This window comes from Puma concolor, chromosome A1 (genome assembly GCF_028749965.1).
Source record: "Puma concolor isolate L17-30 chromosome A1, mPumCon1.1.hap2, whole genome shotgun sequence".
Classification (NCBI taxonomy): domain Eukaryota; kingdom Metazoa; phylum Chordata; class Mammalia; order Carnivora; family Felidae; genus Puma; species Puma concolor.
In genome coordinates, this window is record NC_141667.1 from 168,795,934 (window position 1) to 168,808,416 (window position 12,483).

The window sequence follows — 12,483 nt, forward strand, 5'->3', positions numbered from 1 at the left end:
ATGCTTAACCAATTGAGTCACCTGGGTGCCCCTAGTTGCTTTCAATACAATAATTTTTCTTTATCCTCTGAGCTTCTACAGCCATTAGCATTTGTACCACTGTTTTGTTACATGTAATATGTGCTTATCTTATGGACTATGCATGTACAAATATACCCGTGCATATGTACATGCACACTTGCAGTGAATTCTAAACTGTTCTGCTTAGTCCCCTAGAGGGGCCATGGGAACATAGCTCAGTTTATCTCTGTTTATATATTGGGAGCTCCCCTAACCTTTTATTGAAGAAAGTGGTCTATAGATAAGTATTGATACCATTAACGTGTTTCATATCCTCATTTACAATTTCTTGAAAGCATAAATTATAACTTCAAATTGTTCCTACTTCCAATAAATATTTATAGAGCAACTAATTTTACTGAGCTGAACAACTCAAGGTCAAGCCAGGTCAGGTTTTCCTTGATATGAGTAGATTGTATCTGACACTATCTGCTTTTCTAATGATTAGATGACACATTCAGTTCTATAGGAAGGCTCTCCACTCTAAATACTTAGCAGTAAAACCTAATCCAGTATTGCTTTTACCTGCTTATTCAAGAAGTTAGAGGATGTCTGTCTTCTAACAAGTAAAAACTATCAGAGCAATCTTTAGTTATTCACCCAAATTCAATTAGTCTTTTCTGGTTGAGACACAGATGGAGGATGATGGATGTCGTGAACTGAAATGCATAGTAATATATAGATGAAATCTATCAAGATAGCAGTTGGCCAAGCAACATCTCATGGCATCTAGAGTAGTGAGTGGAGCCTTTAGACAAGGGGGGATCCAGAAGTGAATGTGAGATTACCTAGTTGAAATTCAAGAGTGGGGTCATCTGTCACTTTGCTATCAAGTTCATTCATCTCTGCTGGATCAGGACAACCCTGGAGACACTCAGGACGCTGAGTTCACCATCCTGCTTGAATAGAGAGATGTGTAAGTAGTGGAATGAATCAAAAAGTAAAAAGTCAAGAGAATATAAAACTGTGCACATATGAATCTGAAGAATGATAATTTTCCATCTACAGAAACATAACAGATAAAGATAAGAAAAGGAAGTCTGAGATGATGACAAACTTCTCAAAATGATATAGAAGGCTATTGACACTGGCCAAGTCATACCAGAAGATTATAAATGGATTATCTGCACAAGTTTCCAAGATATTTTTTAAAATTTTATTTTGCCCCATTCATCAGAAATCAGTTCATGAATAGTCTAGGTACAGTTTATTTCAGTGCCAGGTTTCCTTGGTGGTAGTCATTTGCCATCATTTAATAAGATTGGATTTATGGAGAGGTGCTTATTCCCTTTGATGACAGTGATGCAGGGGGCCATTCCCTGGTGAACACTAATCTCTGGGTGAGCCGGGAAGGCTTACTGTTTAGTCACACTACTCCAGGCTTGGTGGCTGAGAGGGAATATACACACTCCATACACAGTCATGGGTGATGTATATAGAACTATGCTTTTTTCTTTTTAAAAAGGATAGATTTTTAAATATGGACATGTTATAGGGTCAATGTTATAGAATATACAAATAATGAGGTAAATAAAAATGGTGGCTGTTTTGTTGAATTCTAAACCATGATCAAATACCTTTACAATGACTTTCCTTTACATGACTTTCCTGCATGTGTTAATTAAGTTATTCTACCTACTCCTTATATTATATGAAGTACAGGGACTAAAAATCTAGGGGAGGCTGTGTTCTTCTGACTGCTCCCAGGAACTGGAGTGTTCTATCACATGTCAGAAAATAAAAGACAGCCAGAGCTACGTGGAGGCAGGTTCTCAGTATAATGCCCTTAACTATCTGTAGAAAGAACCATGGGAATTATTTTTGGCAATTATGTCACTTCATCCTTCAAATTTATTGTTCTCATACCATAGATTAAATGAATCTAGAATGTAGTTTATTTTTTGCTTGGCACTTTTTCTTTTCAGACAATGGAGGCAGAGAAGAATGGAAAATGATAAAAGGGATAAAGGAGAAGTTATGAGGACAGGGGGAAAAATGCATTATAGATGGATGTAGAGAAGCCCTGTCATTCAAAGCTGGCTTCATGGGGTAACACAAAGGGAAACATTTGATGACCATGTAGTATGGCAAATAAACTAACATTGAATTTGCAGTGAAATGACTAGGAAGCCAGCTCTTGATTATTATAAGATTATGGATAAGTTATTGTAATTTTCTTATCTATGAAGTAGAGTAATAATACAGAGTTTGTATGCTTATTTTAAGGAAAAGAAAAAATATACACAAAATATCATCCATTGTTTAACATTGTAGGCATCTCATAAATGTTGGCTGGATTTAAATAAATAAGTTGTACCAACTTTATGAAACACAAGTTATATCAAACAAAGTTAGAGCAGTTTTATTGATATAATCGGAAAACTCATAGTAGATCTGATATATTGGCCATTGTCAAATATTAAATAGATGATTTAAAAAATTTAATACGATATATTATTCTCCTTCAGATATTAAAGACTTTAAGAATAATTGAAAGCATTAAAATAGTCTGGGTTATTAATGTTATTAGTAACAACAATAATGATAAATGAATAATGATGATGACTCACCAAACTGCTGTGAGAACAAGGTCACATAGTTATCAGCTAAATTCCAAATCAGAAAGTTCTTATTAAAATCCTGATTTTTTTGAGGATGATGTCAAATTGTATATTGGTGAAATCTGAAGGCTCAGAATTGGCTAGTTTGAAAACCACCAAGTGTGAGCATTCTTAAGAGGATCTTTAAATGTTGAAATTCATCTCTTTTAAAGAAACAGGATATTCATTTTCTTGGGAAATATATGTTGAGTCTAATTCTGCTATTCGATTCCTTAATGTTTCCAAGCTCTGAGACTCCATTTAACACACAATGATTTGTTTATTAAAATGATTTCTGAAATTGTTCAATTTATAGATTACAATTAGGTACTGAGAAAACTGAGCAAAGAAGCTTAAATTTTCTCTCTTTCTATATCCACTGCTATGGTCTATGCTTGGACTTTCATTGTCTCTCCTCAAACTGGTAAAGCCTCTTAACTTGCGCTCCATATTGGTAACAATACCTCTTTACTAGTGTAACTATGTTCTACAACATGCATCTAAAAATGAATTGGGTCCCATAGCTGCTCACTTCTCCAAAGAAAGAAGTGGGCTGGCCATAGCTGGCTTAGAGCCACTCTGTTTCATTCTTTGGGGCTGAGCATATTGTACAGTGAATAAAATCAGGATTCTTTTAACAAAAATGGGTGGGATACTCTTGGGTGAAAACTTTGTGTCTCCCACACCAAGCAATTCAAAACCTTTTGAAATTAACATCTTTCTGGGGGAAAATTGAGGCGTTTGGGGAAGTGCATGAATTAAATCCCCATGGTGCAATAACAAAAGGGCATGCATTTCTAAGCACCAATGTGACTTTATTGGATTTGTTTTCTGTTTACTTTTCAGCACTTACCAAATTAATAGTATCTGTAAATGGCATTCATTTGCTAAATAGTACCCCAGGGGCCCCATAGAGCTATGAGCAAGGTCCCTCAGGTTTCTGCTGGCCTACAGTTGAGCACTGGGGAAGAATATTAAAGAAACTGTAGATACGTAAGATTGCCAACTCATCAGACCATAACATCATGGACATACACACTGTGCAGTGATTGCATTCAGGATTAGGACAGAAGTTTCCTGGCAGAGAGAAATGTTGGCCTGTGTTCTCAATTGATGGCCAAAATTCAATCTCCTCCACAGAAAGTCCATGGATCATTTCAAAGAGGAGAAACTGAGGCACTGAAATCTTAATTTAAATGTAAGCTAATAAAACCACTGATGAGGTAGGAACAGTGTTCTTATTTTCTAGTCCATCACATAATTCTTGTAACTTCCCCCCCACTACCCTCCCCCACACACAATGAAAAGAGAAAGGAAATCAATTTTAATCTTTTTTACATGTCTTCAAATTCTTGCAAATGAGATCATCGTAGTCACTTGAATTGGATTTAATGCATGGAACACTGAGTCAAAAAACAAAAAACCTGTTGCAAAGTTGGAGAAAGATGATGTTTGTATCTTAAAATTTCAGGGAAAATTAGAGCTGGTATGTGTCCTATTCTATGAGTGTTTCGTGATTGTATTAATTATAAAAACTTATGCAAATGTGAAATCTGTGTGTCAAACTCCTTTAATTTCTTCTTTTTTTAAAAAAGAAAATCTCTGTAACTCTTGCTTCTTTGTCATTAACAAGGCTTGTTTGTTGGGGACTTAGTTAATATCGTTAAAGAAGTCATTTTAATATCAGTATTTGTAATTAAGGTGACATCATTAGAAGAATCTAGAAGTCTGCCCCTTTGACAGTGCAGCTTTCTCTCTCTCCTTTTTTTCTCTCTCAATCATCCCTATATACTTGTTTGACAACACTAATTCTCAATGTGCATTTGTTATGCTATACCTTGGGCAATGTAGTCATTTTGATGACTAATAAATTAACTACTCCAACACTGTTTCATAATATGCCTTCTCCATATATGACCATATGTCTTTGCTTCATCTCGACTTTTACTATAAGTCATTGCTCAATTTTAGCAAAGTTGGAAGGAACTCTTGAATACAACTCTCAGAGTTGACAAAAGACAAAATTGTATTGGAAATGCATGCAAATGGCCTACTTGGACATAAATGCTTCTCAACAAACTTTTCCTTTCCTTAAAAGTGAAGATTGATGATTGATTGATTGATTGATTGATAGCACATAAGAGTAGGAGAGGGGCAGAAAGAGAGGGAGAGAGAGAATTCCAAGCAGACTCCACACTGTCAGTGCAGAGCCTGACACAGGGCTTGAACCCACAAACTGTGAGATCATGACCTGAGCCAAAATCAAGAGTCAGATGCTTAACCAATTGAGCCCCCCAGACACTCCAAAAGTTTTAAAGTTTTATTTGAATTAATACTCTTTAATTGCCCTGAAAGAACTGTCCTATTTTAAACTGTCTTTTTTTCCCACCATTAAATTGTTGGATTATTGCTTTTTTTTTCTTTTTAATTTAGAAAGAGAGAGAGAGAAGGGGCAAGAGGCAGAGGGAGGAAGAGGAATTCCAAGCAGGCTCCATGCTCAGTGTAAAGCCCAATGTGGGACTTGATCCCACAACCCTGGGATCATGACCTGAGTTGAAATCAAGAGTTGGACACTCAACTGACTGAGCCACCCAGGCGCCCTTGGATTATTCCTTTTATGTATTTGGAGACAACTCATGCTAAAGAAAACCTACTTTCTTAAACAAAATCTCAGCATTAAGTGATTAAAAATTCTGGGAACTAAAGAGTTCTTACTCTAGAAATAACAGATAATAACATTACTAGGTTCAACATAAAAAAATATTTGTCAGGCACCGGGGTGGCTTAGTCAGTTAAGCATTGGACTTTGGCTCAGGTCATGATCTGAGTTCAACCCCCGCATTGGGCTCTCTGCTGTCAGCACAGAGTTTGCTTCAGATCCTCTGTCCCTCCCTCTCTCTCATCCCTTCCCCGTGTTCTCTCTCTTTCAAAAATAATAAATAAATGTTAAAAACTTGTAAAAGTTAACTCTCTGGGGGCACCTGGGTGGCTCATTCGGTTAAGCTTCTGACTTTGGCTCAGGGCATGATCTCACGGTTCATGAGTTTGAGCCATGCGTCGGGCTCTGCGCTGACAGCTCAGAGCCTGGAGCCTGCTTCAGATTCTGTGTCTCCCTCTCTCTCTGCCCCTCCCCTGCTTGTGCTCTCTCTCTCTCTCTCTCAAAAATAGAAACATTAAAAAAAAATTTTAAAAAGTTAACTCTCTGGATAATATAATAGTATTTTAACAGCCATAAATAACAAACAATATGTTATAGTTTGAAGTGATGCACAACATAGATTTTTATCAGGTGCATTTCATGGGTGTGCAGCTATGTTGACATGATATGGTATTAAATCCTAATATTATGCAGCAGTTTGCTTTTCAGGGCAAAGAATGGAATTCAAAGTAGAACAAACACTTGAGTAATACTTATTACTTGTATTGAGAAAATATAATTTTAAAACACAAACATTTATTTTTTAAATTTTTTTTAATGTTCATTTATTCTTGAGAGAAAGAGAGACACAGAGCGTGAGTGGGGGAGGGTCAGAGAGAGAGAGGGAAACACAGAATATGAAGTAAGTTCCAGGCTCTGGGTTGTCAGCACAGAGGCAGATGTGGGGCTGGAACTCACGAACCATGAGATAATGGCCTGAGCCAAAATCGGATGCTTAACCGACTGAGCCACCCAGGCGCCCCTAAAACACAAACATTTAAATGTAAGATAATTATCGGGGTGCCTGGGTGGCGCAGTCGGTTAAGCGTCCGACTTCAGCCAGGTCACGATCTCGCGGTCCGTGGGTTCGAGCCCCGCGTCAGGCTCTGGGCTGATGGCTCAGAGCCTGGAGCCTGTTTCCGATTCTGTGTCTCCCTCTCTCTCTGCCCCTCCCCCGTTCATGCTCTGTCTCTCTCTGTCCCAAAAATAAATAAACGTTGAAAAAAAAAATTAAAAAAAAAGTGTAAGATAATTATCAAACATATATCATCCAACCATCTCTGAAAGATTCATTCTAAGTGACCACTCTGATTTTTAAGGACCTTAAGGATGATGAAGCCCATTAGCAGTGCCCCTGGTCTTTTTCGTGCACTTTCTGTTTGGCATGTTCAGCAGGCTTGGACAATCATTCAAACCCCAAAGTAAGGGGAGCCTGGGTGGCTCAGTCGGGTAAGCGTCCGACTTCTGATCAGTCATGGCTTGTGAGTTTGAGCCCTGCAATGGACTCTGTGCTGACAGCATGGAGCCTGCCTGGGATTGTCTCTCTCCATCTCTCTGCCCTTCCCCAACTTGCATGCACTCGCTTTCTCTCTCTCTCTCTCTCTCTCTCTCTCTCTCTCTCTCTGTCAGAATAAATAAACTTAAAAAATACCAAAGTAATAAAAAGGTAAAAACAAAACACCAGCCTCTCCAAGAATCAGCTATCTTATGGTAAAAATTATGAATCCACTCGTTTATTCAATAAACATTGGCTGCACAAATACTTTGTGCAAGGCGAGGTTCTTGAGGAGTAAGGAAAATCTTTTTTAGAGGGAATGATACACTCGAGATGGAGTTAAGTCGCACTGACGCAGAGAGAAGTGGCTAGGGTGGGCTCATGGGCGTTACAGATGGTGTCCCAAGGAGCTGTGGCTCCAGCTTTGCCAATGGCTGGACCTGAGTGAAGTTCTTAAAGCAGATTAATAGAGTAGAATTTGCATTTTAGAAAACTTACTCTGATAGTCTTACAGGTGGAGAACTGGGGGTAGGAGGGATAGGTGAGCAATACAGGAGGCAGAGGATCAGCTAGAAGTCTGGTTCATCAAATACCATTTAGACCAGGGGTCAGCAAAGTTTTGTGTAAAAGTGCTCATAGTAAATATGTTAGACTTCACGGTCCATGCAGTCTCTGTCATAACTATTCCATTTTGTGCTGTAAGGGGGAAAGCTACCTTAGATGATATGTAAACAAATGGGCTTGATTGTGTTCCAATAAAACTTTATTTATAAAAACAATTATCAGGCCAGATTTCATTTAAGGGTCATGGTTTGACAACCCCAGATTTAGACTGTTAACTATGCATTAAAGATTAAAAATTGATTGCCATATCAAAACTTGCTGTTTGTACCTACGGGTATAGCAGCGGTACTCACAATAACCAAAGAGTGGAAACAACTCAAGTGTCCATCAGTGGATGCACAAAAGTAGTGTATACATACGATGGAATATTATTCAGTCTTAAAAAGGAAGGAGACTGTGACATCCTACACCATGAATGAACCTTGACAACATTATGCTAAGTGAGAAAAGCCAGTCACAAAAGGACAATACTGTATAATTCCACTTAAACGAGGTGCCTAGGGTGGTCAGATTCACAGAGACCGAAAGCAGACAGGTGGTTGCCAGGGACTGGGGGAGGAGGAATATGGAGGTAATGCTTAATAGGCACAGAGTGTCAGTCTTGCTAGTAGAAAAAATTCTAGAGATGGATTGTAGTGATGTTTGGACTGTGTGAATGTACTGAATGCCCTTGAACTGTACACTTAAAAATGGTTAAGTGGTAAATTTTATCTTATGTATATTTTACCATAATTTTTAAAATATTGAATAAAAGGGCAAAAGGCCCCTCACTACTGCTCTATTCCAATTCTGTTTTATTATGACTGTTAGGCTAGTTGGGCGTACACATTTGTCGCAGGAAATGGAGGGAAACCTATTCCCCAAGAGTAATGCAGGTGACTTGGACAGAGGCGAGGTCCTAGGCTCCCCCGTACCAGTTTGGATGTTTTTGACTTCGGCTAACAAAAACTCTGAATCAAATTGGCTTCAACAACAAGGACATTTATTCTTAAACATTGCAGCAAGTCCAAAGGGAACCCGGTTTATGTGGCTGGCACGTACTTCAACTCTACTCTCAAAGTGCATCGGGCAGATCTGCCCATTTCCCTTTCCTGCCATCGGTGGGCTTGGTTTCCTCCTCAGCCTGGTAGCAGAGTGACTACAGCAGTTCTTGGCACCGTAAACAGAAGTAACATCTAGGGGGAAAGTGAGGTTGTCTCTTTCTGGGCCTACTTCCTAGGAATGAAAACCACTTTCTCTAGTCCCCTGAGTTCATTGGCCAGAACTAGGTCACATGACTGATACTGATTCTGTCACTTAAGAACTGCACTGGATTGATATTGCATCAGTTCAATGGAGGTTGATTTCTGAATTTTAGGGGTGGTTTTTTTTTTTCCTGAGGCACTTGGTTGCCTGAGCTAAGGTCGATACGTAAACAAAACTGGATTGGGTTTGGGAAGGTAGGCCTGCGGTCTGTGGAGAGTAGAGTTAAACTATGAAGGCTCTTTGCATCAGCTCATTTAATGCTGAGAAAACTGTCAGGAGAAATCCACCTTTTTTTTTTTTTTTTTTTTTTTTTTAGCAGATGAAGGAAACTGGCTTGGAAGGTTTGAGAACTCATGCCTCTTTGACCCCAAAACCTCTGCTCTTCAGACTCTGTGGCACTATCTTTGAAAAAATCATATAAATAACTTCATAGTTAAGAAGCACTCAGTCCAGGGCACCTGAGTGGCTCAGTTGGGTAAGCGTCCAGGCTCTTGATTTTGGCTCAGGTCATGATCTCACAGTTTGTGAGACTGAGCCCCTCATCGGGGGCTCTGTGCTAACAGCGCGGGGCCTGCTTAGGATTCTCTCTCTCTCTCCCTCTCCCTCTGCCCCTTACCCACGCTCTCTCTCAAAATAAATAAACATTTAAAAAAAAGCGATCAGTCCTTCCCACAACAATAGTTGTCAGACAGATAATATAGATATAGATTTATTTTATTGTTTATTTTATTTTGTTTTGTTTTATATCCATTTTTAAGGGAAGAGACTGAGAGGTTCAGGGATCAAGTTCATAAAGAGCCAAGTTCACTCAACTGGTAAGTGACAGAGCCAGGATTCAAACCCAGCTTCTCTTACAAAGCAGTGTTTCCCAACCTCAGTATCCTTGACAATTTGGGCAATTCTTGTTGCGGGGGCTGTCCTGAACATTATACAATGTGTAGCAGCATCTCTAACTCCTACCCACTGGATGCCAGTAACACTTCTCCCTGCATTGCAACAACCAAAAATGTCTCCAGATATCACCAATGTCCCTTGAGGGGAGGGTGATGTCACACAGAGTTGAGAACCCCTGGTCTGTGTCTTTCCACCGTGCTGCTCTCTTTCCTATCCTCAAGCGATTCCCAATCTAGCACGCGGCAGAAGACGTATGTATTGTGCCAAGAGTCAGTATGGAACTTAAAAAGAGCACAACGCAGTGGTTTTAGAAGCATAGGTTTTACAACTAGATTGTCTAGATTCAAAATTCAGAGCCAGCACTTATTAGCTATTCTCCATGGACTAGATATTAATTTTCTGTGCCTCAGTTTCCTCATCTATAAAATGGGCATACTAATAATACCTGTTTGGCACAAGGTAAATTCCCTGATCATGGCAAATTATACTCTTCTGCCTTGCAAGGTAGAAAGTGGCTTCTATTTTGAGCCCATTGCTTGATTTTCATTAGCTCTGCAGTTTGATTTTCATTATACTCGCCCTGAGGGCTGGAGTTTATGTTTCTAGGCTCACTGCAGAAGGAATAGCTGCTCTATAAGAATATTGTGGGGGGGGGGGATGGGAATTAAATACATAACACCTTACCCAATTGCACAATTGTAGCAAAAGCTTTTTGCTTGAGTCTCTCCTGAGACTCACAGAAACACAGACGTTGGGGTAGGAGTTTTTGGTGATTTCCTAGTTTAGCACTTCCTTTATAGACAGGAGATGACAGGGATCAGAGAGCCTGACGATCTGTTTAGGGTTTCAAAACTAGTTTGCGGGAGCCCAGAACTGAAGCTTTGGCTGGGGCCAGTTAAGTGTGTTTCTTCCCTATCGTCAACATTTTCTTGGATGGAAATCTTTTCTAGATGCATGAGGCATACTTGGGAATGATAATTACTGGGTTATCGGCAGCTAATAGATATATCCTATAAATTAAAAGACAAAATCAAATGAGAACTTTATTTTTAAATGTAAATATTTATTTCTTAATAGTCTTCAGGTGTCCAAGAACAACACTGACATCTTTTTCTCAAATTTATTTTATTATTTTTTCAGAATAGTCACCGATGTTACAGACTCTGATCTATTTAAAGAAATAGAGTAGGCACTTTCTGAGATTTTAGCAGGGTTTTCCCTAGTCACTCTGTGGTGATAACTAGAGTAACACTGCCCACTACTGGCAAATCAGATAATTGCACCACACTTTGTACACTTTGCACTTTGTACAGTTCCTATAGGTAAGGAATATTTTACCTTTACCAGGATGCAATTTCACATAAGAGCTTCAAGGCATATATTCTGAAAGGATACCTCTGTGGTGTTTTTTTTGGTTAGCATTATATTAGTTCAATAATCAATTAATGACTTGACTCTATAAATCTAAGAATACGACAGAGTAACCATTATTTTAAGATAATTGAAGTTTAATGTATTAAGAAAGTAGAAAATATAATTTTATCCAAGAAAGATTACACATAGTGTTGTTCAATAAGCAGAGTCAACTAAAATTTTATGGTGGATTTTTTTTGATCATTTCAAACAATAATTCACCAAAAATGTACCTGGATTTATCCTTTTTAGTACATTCATCGTAGATTTGGAAGAGGAGGAGGAGAAGACTACTGAAATGAGATTTTTTCCCATTAATTTGTTCAAAATATTAAAGGACAATTTAGCTTGTTAAATCTCTGAAGCACATTTTGTAATCTAAGAATATAATCTATTTAACTGGGCAGTTGGATAAAAGCCTAACTAGAGATGGCTTCTCTTCCAAGATTTCTAGTTTTAGAGAGGCTTCATGGGTTTCAATGCCAAAAACAGGCAGCAGAGGGCCCAGCAAATTTTACCTATCAGGAGACTTGCTGAAACCGAGGACAGACGTTTGCTCTTCTTTTAAATTTCTTCTTAAAATGTGTACTTGTATATAGTGAAAGCTAGAGGTGGGTTTTTGTTTTTGTTTTGTTTTTGTTTTTGCTTTTATTTTGCTGTAGGAAGAAAAAGCATTGGGATGCACGGATAAACAGTCTTATGCTGGTATAGTTTATGGAAATCAACAAATAGCCGTTTATTCTAGTGAAAGAAATCTCATTTAGCTAGTTAACAACTACTATAGAATTTAAGTATTTATCAGCTTCAAGATTGGGTAGCTACAGCTATAAAAGGGACCATAAAGCCTTAGGTGAAGACGATGCACATTGATGAAGATTGTTAAATTATATGGAAATGTTGCAACTCAGTCCCTGTTCCTCTGTTCAAAAACTGTGGTACCAAAACTGTGTACCAAAAACTGTGGTAAATCTCAGTTTTTGAGATTTGAAGCTGTTGGCCTGTAGGCACCAGAACTGAGCAGGCTAATAATATCAATCTCTGCACGATTTTGCTGCTTTCAATTCATGAGGCTCTTCTTTCTTGACTCTTCAGGTGTCACTTGACCAGCAAAATCAAACTTCATCCCCTTTCTACATCCTACAGGCATCACCCACTGGGAGTATTATCTCCCTAGGAACTTTATCTATTCTTACCATATTCTGTTTCCCTTTTCTATCTTCCAGATCTTCCCACAAGCACATTTTATTTGCAGCATCTCTGAAGCATTTATTCATTCAACAAATATTTATTGAAATTTTCTCTGTGCCAGGGCCTGGGAACAGAGCAACGAACAAGACCTACAAGGCCTCTGTTCTCATGGAGGGAGAAAAATCACGAGTGCATAAAGACAAAAATTTGAGACAAGCTATCACTCTGAGAAAAGATCTCTGCAGACAAGGAAAGTAAGATGACAT

At 38.5% G+C, this 12,483-nt stretch overlaps 1 protein-coding gene across 3 annotated transcripts in view; it reads left to right on the plus strand.

The window, feature by feature from the left end:
• The window catches only part of FGF14 (fibroblast growth factor 14), a 628,696-nt gene that overhangs the window by 416,504 nt on the left and 199,709 nt on the right, over window positions 1-12,483 (plus strand). The window contains exon 1 of one of the 3 annotated variants that reach the window (XM_086708519.1): window positions 9,517-9,537. The exons of the other annotated variants lie outside the window; for them this stretch is intronic. The gene's annotated coding sequence lies outside the window, so the exon portion shown is untranslated. Of the gene's footprint in view, window positions 1-9,516; window positions 9,538-12,483 lie in introns of those variants that run through there. 3 annotated transcript variants of the gene reach the window in all.